Source organism: Balearica regulorum, chromosome 1, assembly GCF_011004875.1.
Source record: "Balearica regulorum gibbericeps isolate bBalReg1 chromosome 1, bBalReg1.pri, whole genome shotgun sequence".
Classification (NCBI taxonomy): Eukaryota; Metazoa; Chordata; class Aves; order Gruiformes; family Gruidae; genus Balearica; species Balearica regulorum.
The window spans coordinates 121,935,456-121,951,453 of record NC_046184.1 but is presented as its reverse complement, the minus strand read 5'-3'; the positions used below and the strand labels follow the sequence as shown (position 1 = coordinate 121,951,453).

The 15,998-nt window shown below is 41.7% G+C and overlaps 2 long non-coding RNA genes across 2 annotated transcripts in view; one reads left to right on the top strand and one right to left on the bottom strand.

Moving 5' to 3' along the window:
• The window catches only part of LOC142604758 (uncharacterized), a 128,655-nt gene extending 126,785 nt beyond the window's left edge, over positions 1-1,870 (bottom strand). The window contains exon 1 of the long non-coding RNA XR_012838598.1: positions 1,677-1,870. This is a non-coding gene — a long non-coding RNA (uncharacterized LOC142604758). The remainder of the gene's footprint in view (positions 1-1,676) is intronic.
• LOC142604761 (uncharacterized) overlaps positions 1-15,998 on the top strand; it is a 152,120-nt gene that overhangs the window by 131,799 nt on the left and 4,323 nt on the right. The window lies entirely within an intron of this gene.

Below are 15,998 nucleotides of genomic sequence, written 5' to 3'. Positions count from 1 at the left end.
CCTGGGTGCCAGATGTGTCAGCGTCTAGTCAACAGCAGAGAGGCCACAAAGTACTTCCTCGCTGTTACAAACAAAACCCAGTCCTGGCATGTGTCAGTTAATAAATGTGCCTTTCAGTGCTTAACATTGTGGTTCCCAAAACAGCCCAAGCAGCAGGAAAGGAGGATTAGTGTCTTTCCAGAAAGGACATAGCAGTGAGTCACAATCTCAGCACTGCTGTGAGTCACTTTGACAGTGCTGCTGACTGGCTCGGCTACGAACACAAAATAACAAAACATTCCCTTTGCATTAGAGATCATCGGCAAATCCCCAAATCCAGATTAGAAGATGTCTGCGGTCCAAGCCTGTATCCAGATAGGAAACTCCCCTCTGCTTCTGCTCATTTTCATGATGATAGGAAGTAGAGAGGAGCTGAAAGCTGAGACAACTGGACCAGAGCTATCTTTGCAGCTCTGCCCCATCACCCACTGAAGCAATGAGCTACACCAAAGTCCTGACTTTTCACTTACTGCAGTACATGCTGCTTCCCAAGATAAGGCCTGTGGTTTACAAAGAGTCTGCTAGAGTCACTATCGTGCTGTGAAATCTGTTGTCTGCACGTTCACCGAACAAAAGTTGTCCCTCTGCATGGCACAGGCCCTACTTGCAGTTAAGCACAGAAGGGGATGGATGAAATTTGCACCACTGACAACATGACCAGGCAGTTAGAGCACTGACAAGGGCAGTGGTCACCCCCTCTAAACTCCACAGGTATAAACCCACCAGGACTGCTGCTGATGCCCTCCACAGCCACCGACCCTGGCACAAGAGCTTCTGCTCTGCTCCTGCAAGAAGAGCATGTTTGTCTACTTGAATGAGGCTTTCTTTCTCTCACTAGTTCTTTTCTCCTAACATAAGCTTCAGCAAAGCCCTTGGCAGTCATCCCTGTGCCTCACGGGGAGGAGCACGGTGTCTATGGCCTGGGGCAGGACAACCCTCCCCAGGCACAGGGGTCACAGGCAGGAGATTTTCCTCGACTTCCATTAGTCAGCAAAAGCCATCCTCGTTAGGACAAATCTCTAATAAATATCTCTTTGCCTAATCTGGGTCAAAACATTATGCCTGGGTTGGAGTCGCCGTCTTCACTGTAGACTGCTGACTTCCTTGATCAGAGGTTGCACCCGCACTGGAAAGCCTTCAGTTTTCAGGTAGCAACATCGCACAACTTAAGGCCTGGTCTTAATCAGTAAGATGATCCTAGGAAAAGGTCATATTAAAGACATTGCCCACTGAGCCCACCAGACCATTTATCCCCAAGCCCTTGCTCTCACTTGTATCAGAGTGAAGTGAAGCAAGGTAGATAAACCCGGAGGTTTCCAAAACCCACTGCAGTGGTGAAATGTGAAATGAGTCCTGTAGGCAAATCTGAACCCTCTCATTAAGGCACCTCTGGTGTTTCTGAGAGGCTTTTGTGTATAGATAAGGTAGCAGTTCACAGCTTAAAGAAACCACAGCAGCTCGTGGCATGATATAATTCAATAGAATACCTGGCATTTAGATAGAGACCAAAAAGCATTTCATTATACAAAATCCTCAAAAGGCACTGAAAGCACTACCTCACACTTTCATATTACATGTTTTAGTGAGTGAGTAAAACTGAGCAAGGAACAAACCATTCTTACTAGTAAGAGACTTACCTGGATGCATTATCCAGTTACTTCAGGATGTCCACAATTTGAGAATCTGTTCGTTGTGTCTCAAATTCCCTTGGAAGAGGAAGGAAAAGCTTGCATTCAAGAAAAACAAAGGTTTGAATTCAGATTGTGGAGTTTCCAGCTGTTCCTGTTTTGCTGCCAGAAAGCCATAATTCTTTGACTCCACTTCTGAAATTATATTTTAATATATACTTTATGGAAAAGACAAAGGAAAGAGGTGCTAAAACCTTTTCTTTTCTATTTAATTTTCAGCAAGGTACATAATAGTTCAGAGAAAGTGGTAACCAAGCAACAGGTTTGAAAGGGGCAAAATATTAAAAGATTGTTCAGTCAATTATCTTAGCCTGAACATGCTGTTAACTGGCATAATTGCCTTTGATGCAAAACACACTTTTCTTCTTATAGTTATAAATAATCACAGTATATCCGAAAGCTATATTAATAATGAAGAATACCATCTCCTGGAGTTTTCTTCTCACATCCAGCACACGCTCACGTACATTTTCTCCTCTAGCCAGAGCATCATATCTCAGATTAACTAAATGCTGCCACCTTGAAGCAATATATTATTTTGATTTTCAGTTAACTATAGCCAGAAAAGTGATCTCTCTGCTGCATTCATAACATACTTAATGTCAGATCTATCTGTCTCAAAGGACTAAAAATAATTTTCCACTGGTTTATTCCTTTAGCTCCATTGAACTAACATAGCTGAAAGATCATGAATGGGATTCTATATAGGCATTATTAAAGAAATAATGAGTAACGTAACACCATACTACAGAATCTTTTTCATTAGAATAATATATGTTAACCATGGCCTAAGTGTTCCCTTGTGATCGCTGAGTCAAGGTTAGGGGCGATGATTCACAAGCCAGAAAGAATACAGTTCGACTGTCAGAGTTTCCATGGTTGGCAGATAGTAAAAAGAAATCTTTCTGTTCCTGCAATGAATATATTTGATGGAAAGACAGCAAATGGATAATCTTAGAATGCTGTATCTGCAGCACTGGGAAACAGTCCTGGAAACATTCATATTTAACAAGCACGATGCTATTCACACATGTAAAATGGTGTGTGTGCTTATGTACTTGGAGCATTAGGCTTTGATTCAAAAACCAGAACTGCACCTTATGACACGACAACACTCCTTCAAAACTACCGTAGATGAGTCTGTTTCCCATAGAGAACAAAAAATGAAAACACTTCTGCCAGAGGAAGGTATCTGGCAGCATAGAAGTAAGCTGCTAGAAGATGGGTTACCAGGCAGCAAGAGAGCATTAGCAAGGAGATGCAGCTATCGGCCTTCTCTCTCTAATCCAGAGCTACTCGGGCAGAACCTGAGCCAAAAAGGAAAACCTTTCCCAAAAGGGAACCTTTGGCAAACCAGTTATTCGGGCACAGTTTATGAAAGCATAGAAATGAAGAAGGGCATATGGCATCTGCCTGGTTCCAGCAAAACTTCTTGTCTCAAACCTCTTCCCATCTGCATTGCCCTGTGCCAGAGAGATCCTGGCTACAACGTGCTGATGGGGAGACTGTTCTCCTCCATTGCTCCCAGCCTGCAGACAAGCCTGTGCAGCTCGGCTGGAGCGTGCCGCAGGGTCTTGGCAACCCCTCTATCTCCCGTTGGCCACTTGGCACAGAGTGATCCAATACACCTCCCCAGCAATTTCACCAATCCTTTGTGAAGAGGGCAGTTGAAAAATTGCCTTTATTCTTAAATAGGAGACAGAATTTTGTGTCTGTCTTACATTGATGTGCAAAGTGTGAGGAATTAATTACACTTGGAGACGAACACAGAGAAATGAAATGACAGTGGGCCAGCCTCACAGCTACCTCTCCCCCTGGTTTGGCTCCAATGTGATTCCACTCAGCCAGTTCAAGTCAAACTAAGCCTCAGGACAATTCATGCAGCTCCCAGAGCTGGGAACCAATTTGTGTGGCCAGCCTCTTCTTTTGGAAAAGGCTTTCCAGAAAAGGTTCTATAATGTGGCATAATGGATTTCCTTCAATCCTCCATTCTTACTTTAAATGGATCTTTCCAATAACTCTCAAATCTGATACTCGCTTTAAAGAGGAAAACACCTTAAAATGTTCCCTGGCGTAAAAACTCTATCTGTGACAGTTTTGATCATTATTGTGTAAAGACATTTTCAAAATGCACATTAACACATGGAAGATTCAGCAAAGCTTGCCTCCACCTTGACCGTAAACAAACCCATTCACACAAAGCAAACATCTTTTCTGGCAGGGAAGGTAGGTAAGAAAGAGTTGCGTTACTCATGTAATGTATATTGAAACCAACCTCCCAAGGCATATCATTGCTTAAATACCCTTTATACAAACACCTCAATAAGAAGACGGAAGACAGGTCATTGTCACGACTTTATAAAAATGAGACATGATGTTCAAAACAAAGCTGGGGACAGCAAAGACTTTGCAGTATGTGACACATATAAAACATATTATAATAGTACACTTGTGTGCCTATCCTGCTTGAAGCATAGGGAGCTGCACATTCTGATGAGAGTTCAGGACACAAAGAACAGGTCTCAATAAATAACTTGTGAGTACAATCCAGACACTCTTGTTTTAAAAGTCAGTATGAAAAATATTAAGACGATTCTTTAGTTTCTCCTGTACATTCAAAAGCTGATACACTGCATCTTTGAAATAGTTTCGCACTGAGCTCTGCATTGGTAACCGATTTCAGATGCAATTTTTCATTGTTGACTACAAAGTCACTTTAGGTTAGAATTCCTGCTTTGAGACTGTGTACTTTGTTGAACCTTAAATTTTGCTACAGTTCTGAAAGCAGATACCGAAAAAATACACAAAGTGGATGCCTCAGAACTAAACGTAAATGAAGGACAAGACTAACAGCTCTATCCTAAGCCAATAACCAATAAGTAGTTGGCAGGTGCTGTTCGAGCTTGCCACCTACACACACAAAATTTGACAGCGAATGAAAGCCAAGTAATGTACTTGTGTTTAACCTCGAGCCCTCCAAATTCACTGTTGGGACTGACATTTGGGAACAGATTTTCAGAAAACCACTTATTCTGGTGCCTAAATTGGAGCTAACTTCTTTTGCAAAAATGTAGTACACTGAAGTATTCAAGAAGCTCAGCTGTACTTTACTCGGCTGAAGTAACACACCGAACTTTCTGGACTAAGAGAAGTTTATAGCAAAGAATTTAGCGTGCAACTGGGATGTCGATGATGCCAGTTCAAATCTCTTCTACATCTTAGATATCCTGCCAGATCGTGAACAAGCACCTCTATCCCTGAAACAGAGAGATCCCATCCTTAAAAGAATAACACCACCTCACAGTGATGTTGTAAAATAAACACACACAATTTAACATGCAGCTGTCAAAACTACGGCAACCGTCAAAACAGAGTCAACAAAAGTATTTTATATGGATTCACAAGCTGACCTTCCACAGTCATCCTCCCAAAAGATTATCTGTTTCAACCTACAAATTCTCTCTTCTTCTTCCTTGCTTTAGATGCCTGCAGCTGATAAAGCTTCCTTGAGGTGCAAGATCTTACATCTTGCTATGCAGGCTTATGAAGTCTCTTAGGACACCTGGACTGTGAGAACAATCTGGTCCCATAGGATATCCCTGGAAGCCCAGACCAGCCTGGCTCAAACCTCCATACAAACATGCTGAATTAAGTCCGTTCTTGCAGCTCAGTTCAATAGAATGCAGTCACACAACTGCAAGGCTGAGTTAGTGAAGGAATGCCATGGGAAAGGGGACCCCTCAGATTTACTAGCCTCACATGGGGCAGTTTGGGCAGGGGGTCAGAAGAGCAAACGCACCAGGGCACGGGGCTCCAACGTACCGCTGGTTAGGAGACTCTGCTGGTTCAGACACCAGTAAGCAAAGTTTTCTCCATCACTTTCTTTGGCAGAAAATTAACATTTTGCTTACAACAATGGTTCTTTCAGAAGCTTCTTTATTTCCTAGCTCCACATAAGCCTACGCTCTAATTGTACTTCATTTCCTTAATGCAGTGTTAAGTCTTGAGGCGCATTTAAAGGCTGGAAAGAACATTAACTGCTTTGTATATATTTTTAGGAGACATTTTGATGTCTTTGCATCTTAGATAGACTTCAGTTATACTTTTTTTTTTATAGAAACAACTAAGTTGTCAACAAGATTAAAATATGAGTATTAAATCCTATAAAGCATTTAGATAAGTTTATGGATAGGGATAGGAGAATTGTTTGGGTTTTTTGAGACAGGATATTCAAAATTATGCTATGGTTTAAAAGTTAAAGATAACTTTCACTGAGAAAAGGTCACTGGACCTTCACAACCCATCTACAGGTCCAAGGCTAGAACCCACTAATAAAACCATAAAAATATTCTTTGACACCCTCAACACAGTTCAGATATAAAATTATCTCCTACATATACATTTAAAAATTTCAACAGTTATCACTGATTTCCCTCAAATGTGCCCATTTCATTCACATTTGAAATGAAAGAAATCATATTTGAGCAGGGAAGAGATGCAATAAAACATCAAACAAAAGCCATCTCTGAAAATCTGACAAGTTTAATGCATTTTGCTCAGGTTTGGTAAAGCACAGCCTCTTTCTCCGCAGAGCCACAAAGTTATGGATGAGCTTACAAGAAACTTAAGGGGCCAAGCCCACAAATCATTACTCAAGCATTAGTTCCCACAATGCAAGCATTCCTCTTCCTTTTAATGGTTTTCATAATGTGAATAAGAATTACTTTCAGAAAACAGACTCTGTCAGGATGAATGGATAGCGAATGGAAGTTTAGCGAAAGAAATGCTATTGCAGCTCCATAACACAACCAAGTTGGAATGAATACCACCAGATCTTCACATTCCTCTGGAAAACGCAGAACACAGCTCTCCAGCAGCAGCCGACAGGACCCACGAAGTACCAGCAGATGGTGCTATGAAGGAAGGCAGGTTTAAAATAAAAATCAGCTTTTATGAATCTAAATTTGACAAGCACCAACTGAAAAATATCTTCCATAAAGATATTGCAGTAATATAATAACACATTCCTTCCTTCAGAGAAGAATACAGCACAATAAAAGGGCAATTTCCTCCCTAAGTCATCCGCTTTCAGGTGATGCTACTTTCATTATAATAGTACTGCTTTGTTTCAGGAGCACAAGTGCCAGTAATCATACAGCAATCTCCTTGTTACCCATCAATATGTCTTCAAGGCATCATTCCTTCTTGGTATTTCACAGATTTGCCTTGAAGGCAAGAACAGCTCAAGTCATTCATCTATGAAACCAAAGACATTCTCACTGTTGTCAGAAATTGTGAAAAATTTGGATACATGATTCCAGTGGCTCCTCTCTTCCTTTTGCTTGGCAGCATAAAATAGTACTGACTGAATAAATCTTATGCTTGATTTTTTTTTATATTCTCTATTTAACAGTTTCCAGAGTAGGACTCCTTACAGCAGGGTTTCAGCATGTACAGGTGCAGTCACGTAGCTGCAGAAGCATGGAGCACGACCTAAAATGAGACTGCAATGCTGGAAAGCAGGAGTGGGATCACTAGCAGAAGAAATTGGCAATAAACTAAATCAAGATATTTAATTTCATTTATAGCAAGTAAGATAATTAGTAGTATATGAATGTAATAAGTATAGCATGAGTTTTACATGATCAGGGTTGCTATGAAAACCAACTGTGGATTAAAATGTGTGCCACAGCTCTAGATGCTCCCCTCATAGAATGAAAGCACTTCTACCTAACGATAATAATAATTTTTCTTTTAACTTCTGTCTTCACAAACTTCTGCTGGTACATGAGCTTTTACCTTCCACTCTTACCTTGCACAGCAGGAATAACTAACTGTTAAGCATGCTGTTCTCCCGGCACAGAAGGGCTGTTCCAGAAGCCTGAAAACCTTCAGGACTCTGCTTTTTCTGAGGTTTTTGCCTAGACAAAAGCTTTTCTCTGACTTTCTGGCACCAGGTAGAGAGGAACCAGGGCCCAGCAGGCTACCTCTGACCTACCACCTACCAGCCCTGGGTCCTGAAAGCCCCCAAACAGGCAAGGCGATCTGTCTCCTCACCCAGAGTAGGGCAGGGATCTCCACCACGTGAGCTGCACCGGGACACACAACAGAGTCGTGCTCTGGTGGGCCTGGGCAAGACTTAATGATCCAATGCAGAAAAAACCAAAAGCACCTATAGGTAAAATGTAGATATTTGGTATATGTTTCTACATTTATTTATTTACAGAAGTTTATTTCATAACTCGTTTGCTAAACCAGGAGCCAAATCTCCCTACAACACAAAATAAGGTATGCAGTATATGCGTCTCTCTTTGGCTTAGGAACCATGTCAGTTTTAATTAAATATTTAAACATTAGGTGCCTCTCTAAGGACTTAGAAGACTTGAGTTTCCTGGCCCAGCTCGGGTTTTTGGTCCATGACAGGAGGTCCCAGCTGGCAGCGGGGGACGTATCCGCAGCAGAGAGGGAGGGCAGGCAGTGCAGAGCCCCGCTGAGCAGAGGCAGCGATGCTGGGCTGCAGTAACAGGGACAGATGGGGCTGTGGTGGAAGAGAGGAGTGAGGAAGCTCTGAGCTGCTGGTACCCGAGGCAGAGCTGCTGAGGGGGTGACTAAAAAGAGGGGTGGAGGAAGGGGAGAAGGATGGGAAAGAGATGGGGAATGCAGTATCCTGGATGGGTGCAATCTGGGAACAACTGGAAACTTGTAACTCACGACACCACACCACTAACCCTAATTAACACCCCTGGACATCAAAGGCTTAACTAGTATAGAGTATGAGCTTGACACTCTTGTCTTGGTTTGGATAAGCTCAGACCATCACTGCCTGTGCACAGTAGATTTCATCAGCACTAGATCTTTTTAAGCTAGTCTATATACATATGTGAGGAAGTGGGCAATATTTTTCCTTCACTAATCAAAGAGCCCATCCTTTTCCTGTCCATTTTGAGACCAGCGTTCAGGACATATGTTACAAAGCTGTTCACCTGCACAAACGAACTTTCCCCTGCACATTTTATTATCAGTCACTAGCCAGCTATTTTACATCAACGTTTTTTCTTTGGCAACCAGTTTCACAATGAGAATATTCAGGCCTAACTTCTTCTCTCGCCCTGGCATTTAGCTCCAGGCAGAGAAAGGGCCGGAGTGGCAGGTAGCAGCAGCAAAGCGGGCACCATTCAGGGGGATGCTTTAAGGACGGGGCACAGCTTGGATGGCAGCATGACCGACGCCTTCCGGGCTCCAGATCCAGGTTGGCCCCACCACCTGCATCCCACACTGGGTCGCAGAGCAGGAAAGAGACCGCGGCAGGCGGGTGGGATACAAGTGGGGAGGATAGGGCGTGAAGTTGTGGCTGGGTGGACAAGACAGCTGTGCAAATGAAAGATCTGCTTATTATGAATTAGTAAGCAAGCCCATTCAAGTTAGCGTGCAAATGCGTGCTCCTGTTGCAATCGTATCTCCCAGCTGCAGTGCAAACATGCTCTGTCCATCAGTCACTCATTGGCAGGTCATATGTTGTCTTGACAATGCTTCTAACTGGAGGAGGGATCTCCACTTCAGCTCCCAAAGATTTGGGGGAAGTTCTAACATGGGCCTGAACTCTGCTGCTTACCCCTGACTCCACACTAAGTCAAATCAAAGCACAAGCCCCAGATACTACATGTATTTCAAGTTAGAATTAATTTCTTTTTTCTTTTTCATATAGGGACTATCTCTGGTTTTGACTGAAGAGTTTACTAGCACTGTTTCAGTTTCCTCTTACAATTTAATTCCTATTCACATTAAATACTTGTAACTCCTCTCTTTATTGATTTATTATCAATACAAGAGGAGCAGAGAACAACCACACGCCTCACTCATTCCAGCAGAACACACATTTTTTTCTCTGTATCAGTAGAACAATTCAATTGTTGATTTAGCACTCACTAGTTCCTATGATCTCTCTCTTGTCATTAAACTTTTCTCTGATTTTAGTGGGAGCTTAAATCAATAAAGGACTGTGAACTCTAAGCCAGATCTGTTTTTACTAAGATTTTTTTTGACTCTTGCCTGTAAAATATTCTATCTGTTTCAAAGTCTAAGGTCCAAAATTATAGTGAGGTTGTTTCCTCCTAGTGAAGCACTAGTTTCCCATCAATTTCATTAAGATTTGCATGCAATCTGAAAATTCACCTTGCTAAGTATCTTTGTCAATCCCAAACCTTTCATTACCTTGATGAAGAAAATACATGATATATCATTTGACACTGTTCCTGGATTAATATTACCATCATCTGCACTGCAGTTAATCATCTACATTTTTTTATCTTGGAATAGTGGCTAGAGATAATAGGTAATGTTGTAACATTGTATATGTTAGATATTATCTTAACTGGAACTGATGCAATAAATTTACATTTATTTTCTGCCTCAGTTTCTTGGATGTGGGCGTTTGTTTGGATCATAGATCAGCCTCAGGGTCTCAATATGTACAATTTCTGCTCATGAATAATCTTTAATCTCTTCATCTACAGCAGGAAAGTATTTTCTCATTCCACTAGAACATTCTACATTTAGTCTTATTTTATTTTCAGTCCTCCGCGACATCATTGCTAATGGCTTCTACTAGTATGACAGATCCCTCCAGCACAAAACCTAACACTTTTCCTAAGACATTATACAGAATATGATGGGTTTAATTCCTCTTCTTACCACACCAAAAAGAAAAACCCTGAAGTGAGAGCAGCAGGCAGCAGATTTAGAAAGTTTGCTCAATAAACAAGGGGAGCATTTTGCAGCTGCAGAGCACATTTCAGCTAAGGGTCTCAAAACATAAAATAAGTTTCACAAGAGCCTTGCTGACACAAGGTTATGTGAGGTTTATTTAATTAAGGTTTAGTTGATAAATGAGAATAATGTTTGGGGTTTGGAGAGGAAATCATGACAGTGACAAACAACTATATTTCTCATTTATTATGTGAATTTTGTGATGTTTCTGAAGCAGAATTTTATAATAAGCTGTGAAGACAGCCATGGGTAAGCTTTTTCAAACCAGACAATGTCAAAAAACCTGCAACCATATTATGTCAAACAGTAATTGATTTCATATCGACTAGCAGTGTCACAAATTTGTATCAAGGGACTGAGGAGCAAAACACAAAAATACACCACAAAGGCAAGAGAGCACAATTGTCAGGAAAATAAGTGACAAGATCGTTGAACCAACTTTATAAAATATTGCATAGGAAGATGACTTGCCATTCAGGCAGAAAATATATGCCAAAAAAAATCCTTAAACTATGAAAACAGTTAATTAATACACTCAAGTTCACAGATGTTTTAATCAAGTGCAGCCTAGATGATTGAAACTGTAACTGTTTGCTATCCTGAGTAAAAGACATCAGAATAAATCTTCAGCATTAAATCTTGACGTGACTATGGACCTTCTAATAAGGCAAGAATTTACAATAAAATTAGCATAGACATTTCTCAATAACTCAATTATCTTAAAGAAATGTATGATTTTCTGCAGATCACCAACAATCTATGTCTTTTAGGAGCTAAAAACTCCTTTACAGTTACCACCAAAAACTTAAGCAGTGTACATACATCAGGCAACACACAAATTTCAATAGCTCTATTGCCACAGAATATTACTGGATGACTAACAAAATGCATGTTGTGCTCCATGTTTATAAGCATACAAATAGATAAATGGATGTCAGCTTATTTTTAAAAAATGTTTCAGGACATTTGAAAACATTTTTGACCATTTCGTGTAGTGATAAGGTGTGTAATCTTCATCTAAATTTACACTACATGGTATGCCTGCTTGCACATCCCCTAGGCAAACTGGGAATATCTCCAAGAGGGAAAACTTATCTTGTAAATAAATAACAAATCTCACTCCAATATATCTGTTGGTACTATCTGGAGAAAGCATGTGCTCACTAGGAACGAATCTACAAATCCATCTGGGGAGCCCTCCTTTCCCTTCCAGCACATCCCCTGGCATGGGGATCCTGCACCTCTGCATCACAAGGGCACTGCCCTAGTCCTGCAAACAGCATGGAGGAGCTGGAGGAGCTGGAGCAGCATCTCTCCGACTCAGGTCAGTGAAAGAACCTGGGGTTTTCCAAAGCCTTTTGGAAATTGGAAAGCCTTTGGGAGAGTGGAAGTGGAAGGGAAGATTGGATCCTATTGTGTGGTGTAGGCAGAGTGGATCTGCCCGAGGTCTGTCTTGGAGGCCTGAATAGTCCTGGGAGATTCATGCCACAACCCCTTAAAATGGAAATGTAGGTCCAATGAGCTGCCCTGCAAATAGATTGAAACTGGCTATGGTTGCATGGTGGAGGAAATAAAGAGTTTCCTGTCTGCTCCAGAAAAAGGACCCATGAATCTCAGTAGACTACAGCAGGGGTTAAAAACTGGGGTAATGAAAGAGGGAAAGTTAAATGTTGTGGATGGTCCCACCCTGCAGGGAGCACGCAGGGCTGTGTGAGAGCTGTCGAGTCAGTCGAGGGCTCCCACTAGTGTTACTCTTTATTTCAGTTCCATCACTTGAAAAAGGAACTAAAAATAGGGGATTATTAAAGAGAAGAAAAAGTACTGTAAGAAAAAGCAGCTGTCATAACAGTTAGGCTCACGGATACTTTCACACTTGATTCATCAGTTTTAAACCTGATATATGCTGTCAGTTCCTCGAAGCTTATACAATCTGGAAATTTCTTGTTGAAAATAATCTGATGCCATTGTCAGCACCTAATGAAGAAATGCAACACTTTTTGTGAAAAACTACCAGCAATGTAGGTGTTAGCCAGCATCTTCAGAATGGGTTCTCTGGAGAAAGATGGAGATCGAGGTGATTTGTCACAGCTGTCTGTGGCTCCTTTTAGGGGCATTCACGAGCAAGCTATGCCTGGTCCTCAAAATATGTGGTATTGGGATACAGAAAGGATCTGAAGCTAAGGGGAAATCTGTCTGGCCAAAAACATTTAATGTGTGGGTCGTTGCTTTGTGGTTGATTATTTTTTTCCCAAAGTTACAAGTTGAAGATTCTACTCCTAAAAAAATATAATGCAGATTTGGATGTCAAATCAGGCAATAGCAGGTAACATTAGAAAATTAAGCTCTTGGGAGCAGTGCTAAAGCTGACACACCTAGAAGTAGATATTTCCATAACTGACTCTTTAGGATGGTTTGTATTAGGCAGCAATTTGCACTGCTTAATAATAAGTACATATTTTTGTGTAACACTGAGCATTTCTAATATTGGAGCCTTTCTAATGTTCCAGCAAAGTCCACAGTTTTAGAAATATATCTTCTAACACACTGAAGTACATCCTTGCCTTGTATTTTCTTTTCTAGCAAACGTGATGAGCATGCACTAATAAGAGCTATTAACTGGGGTACTATGAGCTTCTCAGGTTTTTGGTCTACGTGTACAAAAATTGGATATCTAAATAGGAAGGAACCACAGGAAGAAACAGAAAGTTTTACATTTGGACTAGATATAGACATAAGGCACAATTTATTTATTTGTATTTTCATTGAAATTTGCATCTAGTCTGGCAATTTCCAGGCTCACATCCTGCACTCCTTATTAAATAGAGACTTTATATTTGCTCCCCATGTATCACGAGTGGCTGGCATGGCTTGGGAGAGCAACCAGACCGCTTCTTGCTGGCACTCAGCAGACCACTGAGAAAATGGTAAAGTACCAACTACTTTACATAAAAAAAAGCCTTGGAAAAAAAGCCATGAGGTAACTCCACTAGAACAGAAAGAGATTTCTGACTCTTCATATCTCTTGGCTTACCTAAGAAACGCAAATCCAAATGCACAGCTCAGAAGGAGAAAGCTACTCAGATCCAGATGAGAGACAAATATTTTGTGTGTAAACATGCTGCAATGACCTACTTAATACATGGTCAATTTTCTGGGTTTTTTAATTAAACTTTTAATTCAGGTTTGTGCACATACATATTATTAAGTACCTAGTATTCACCAAGTGTATTAGGACAACTTACCTGTGGGATAGCAGTTAGGTAAAAACTAGGGAAGAAGCTGTGACTTTAAAACCCCACTTCTATTTCTCAGTAAAAAAAAAATAAATTCTGCAAATGAGTGGCATTTCTCCGGGGTCAGTATTGGGTCCGGCGCTGTTTAACATCTTTGTCAGCGACATGGACAGTGGGATTGAGTGCACCCTCAGCAAGTTTGCTGACAACACCAAGCTGTGTGGTGTGGTCGACACGTTGGAGGGAAGGGATGCCATCCAGAGGGACCTTGACAGGCTTCAGAGGTGGGCCCGTGTGAGTCTCGTGAAGTTCAACAAGGCCAAGTGCAAGGTCCTGCATGTGGGTTGGGGCAATCCCAAGCACAACTACAGGCTGGGCAGAGAATGGATTGAGAGCAGCCCTGAGGAGAAGGACTTGGGGCTGTTGGGGGACAAGCAGCTCAACATGACCTGGCATTGCGTGCTTGCAGCCCAGAAAGCCAACTGTATCCAGGGCCGCATCAAAAGAGGTGTGACCAGCAGGTCGAGAGAGGTGATCCTGCCCCTCTACTCCGCTCTTGTGAGACCCCACCTAGAGTACCATGTCCAGCTCTGGGGTCCCCAGCACAGGAAAGACATGGAACTGTTGGAGCGAGTCCAGAGGAGGGCCACGAAGATGACCAGAGGGCTGGAGCACCTCTCCTATGAGGACAGGCTGAGAGAGTTGGGGTTGTTCAGCCTGGAGAAGAGAAGGCTCTGGGGAGACCTTATAGCAGCCTTACAATACCTGAAGGGGGCCTACAGGAAAGCTGGAGAAGGACTATTCACAAGGGCATGTAGTGATAGGACAAGGAGTAATGGCTTCAAACTGAAAGAGGGTCGATTTAGATTAGATACAAGGAAGAAATTCTTCACTGTGAGGGTGGTGAGGAACTGGAACAGGTTGCCCAGAGAAGCTGTGGATGCCCCATCCCTGGAAGTGTTCAAGGCCAGGTTGGATGGGGCTTTGGGCAACGTGGTCTAGTGGAGGGTGTCCCTGCCATGGGCAGGGGGCTTGGAACTAGATGGTCTTTGAGGTCCTTTCCAACCCAAACCATTCTATGATTCCATGATTCTATGAAATGTCAGGCCAACATTTACAGTGTTGATACTGTAGATGCTGCCTCATTCCCTTTTCTATCATCAGGGACACTAATTTTCAGTTAGGTATTAAAATAATGGAAATTATTTGAAGATGGTTAAAAGATGAGAAGAAAGAAGACAGCTGGATCCCAGGAAATCCACTAGCTCTGTCTGGGGCAACCTTTGGACATGCCAAAATCAGTAGCAAACCTTCGATTCTTTACTACTGGGGGGGCTGGCGCTGTGTATCATGCTGCCTTTTGCCAAGCGCAGCAACACCCCAAGTTAAGAACTTTTCCTTAGCACATGCTGTCCTTCTACAGGAGGGAAGATCCAACCCAGGGAAAGGTTGGAGGCATGAAGTACAACCTGAAGTCCCGTGAACATCCAGGGAAAACTGCTGAATGTTTTTTCCTTCTCCCAGTAGACAAACTGCGGAATTTTGAGGACCATTAATCTTCCCAGGTGCCCTACATAAGGTGCAGCCTTTACTGCCTTGATGAAGTTACTTTTTTAAAAAAAAAAAGTTTCCTTCCTCCTGAATCCCCCTAAAATTATGTTTTTTCTTAACACATTTAGGCCCTATCCCAATGCTGATTTGAGTCAGCCAGAGCTCTTTTTCTTACTTTTCTGGAAGCTCTTAGGAAATGAGATGAAACATATAAGCAGATTTATGGGCATATGTAGCATTGCTGCCATTAATGAAAGTACAAACTTCCTTGTGTCTGCAGGCCTAGCATACACTGAGTTTTGCATAAACAAATAGTATTTTCTTTTTTCAATCTTCCTGAACTTGTGTTTATTTAAAGTTACATACTTTATCAAAGGTGAGATCTTCAGTTAAAAAAACAAATCTGAGAGAAAAAGGTCATTCTCTTGGGTTTGATTTTAAAAGGAGGAGAAGTAAAAAAATAAGTCGAGCCATTCATGGAAATGGATCTGTACAACACTGAAACTATGCTGTTTCGTATGAACAAGTGCTACTGTTTCAAGTGGTTGGGTGCCCTTGACACTTCCGTGAGAGCTAAACCTATGAGTAACTGGCTATGTTTTATGTATCTGTGCTTGAGCACCCACCAGCTACTAAAGAGATATACGAAATAGCATGCACAGCTGAAGTGCTGCTATGCTCAGGCATCTGTAGGAAAGCTCCATTGTCTTTTGATAGATTA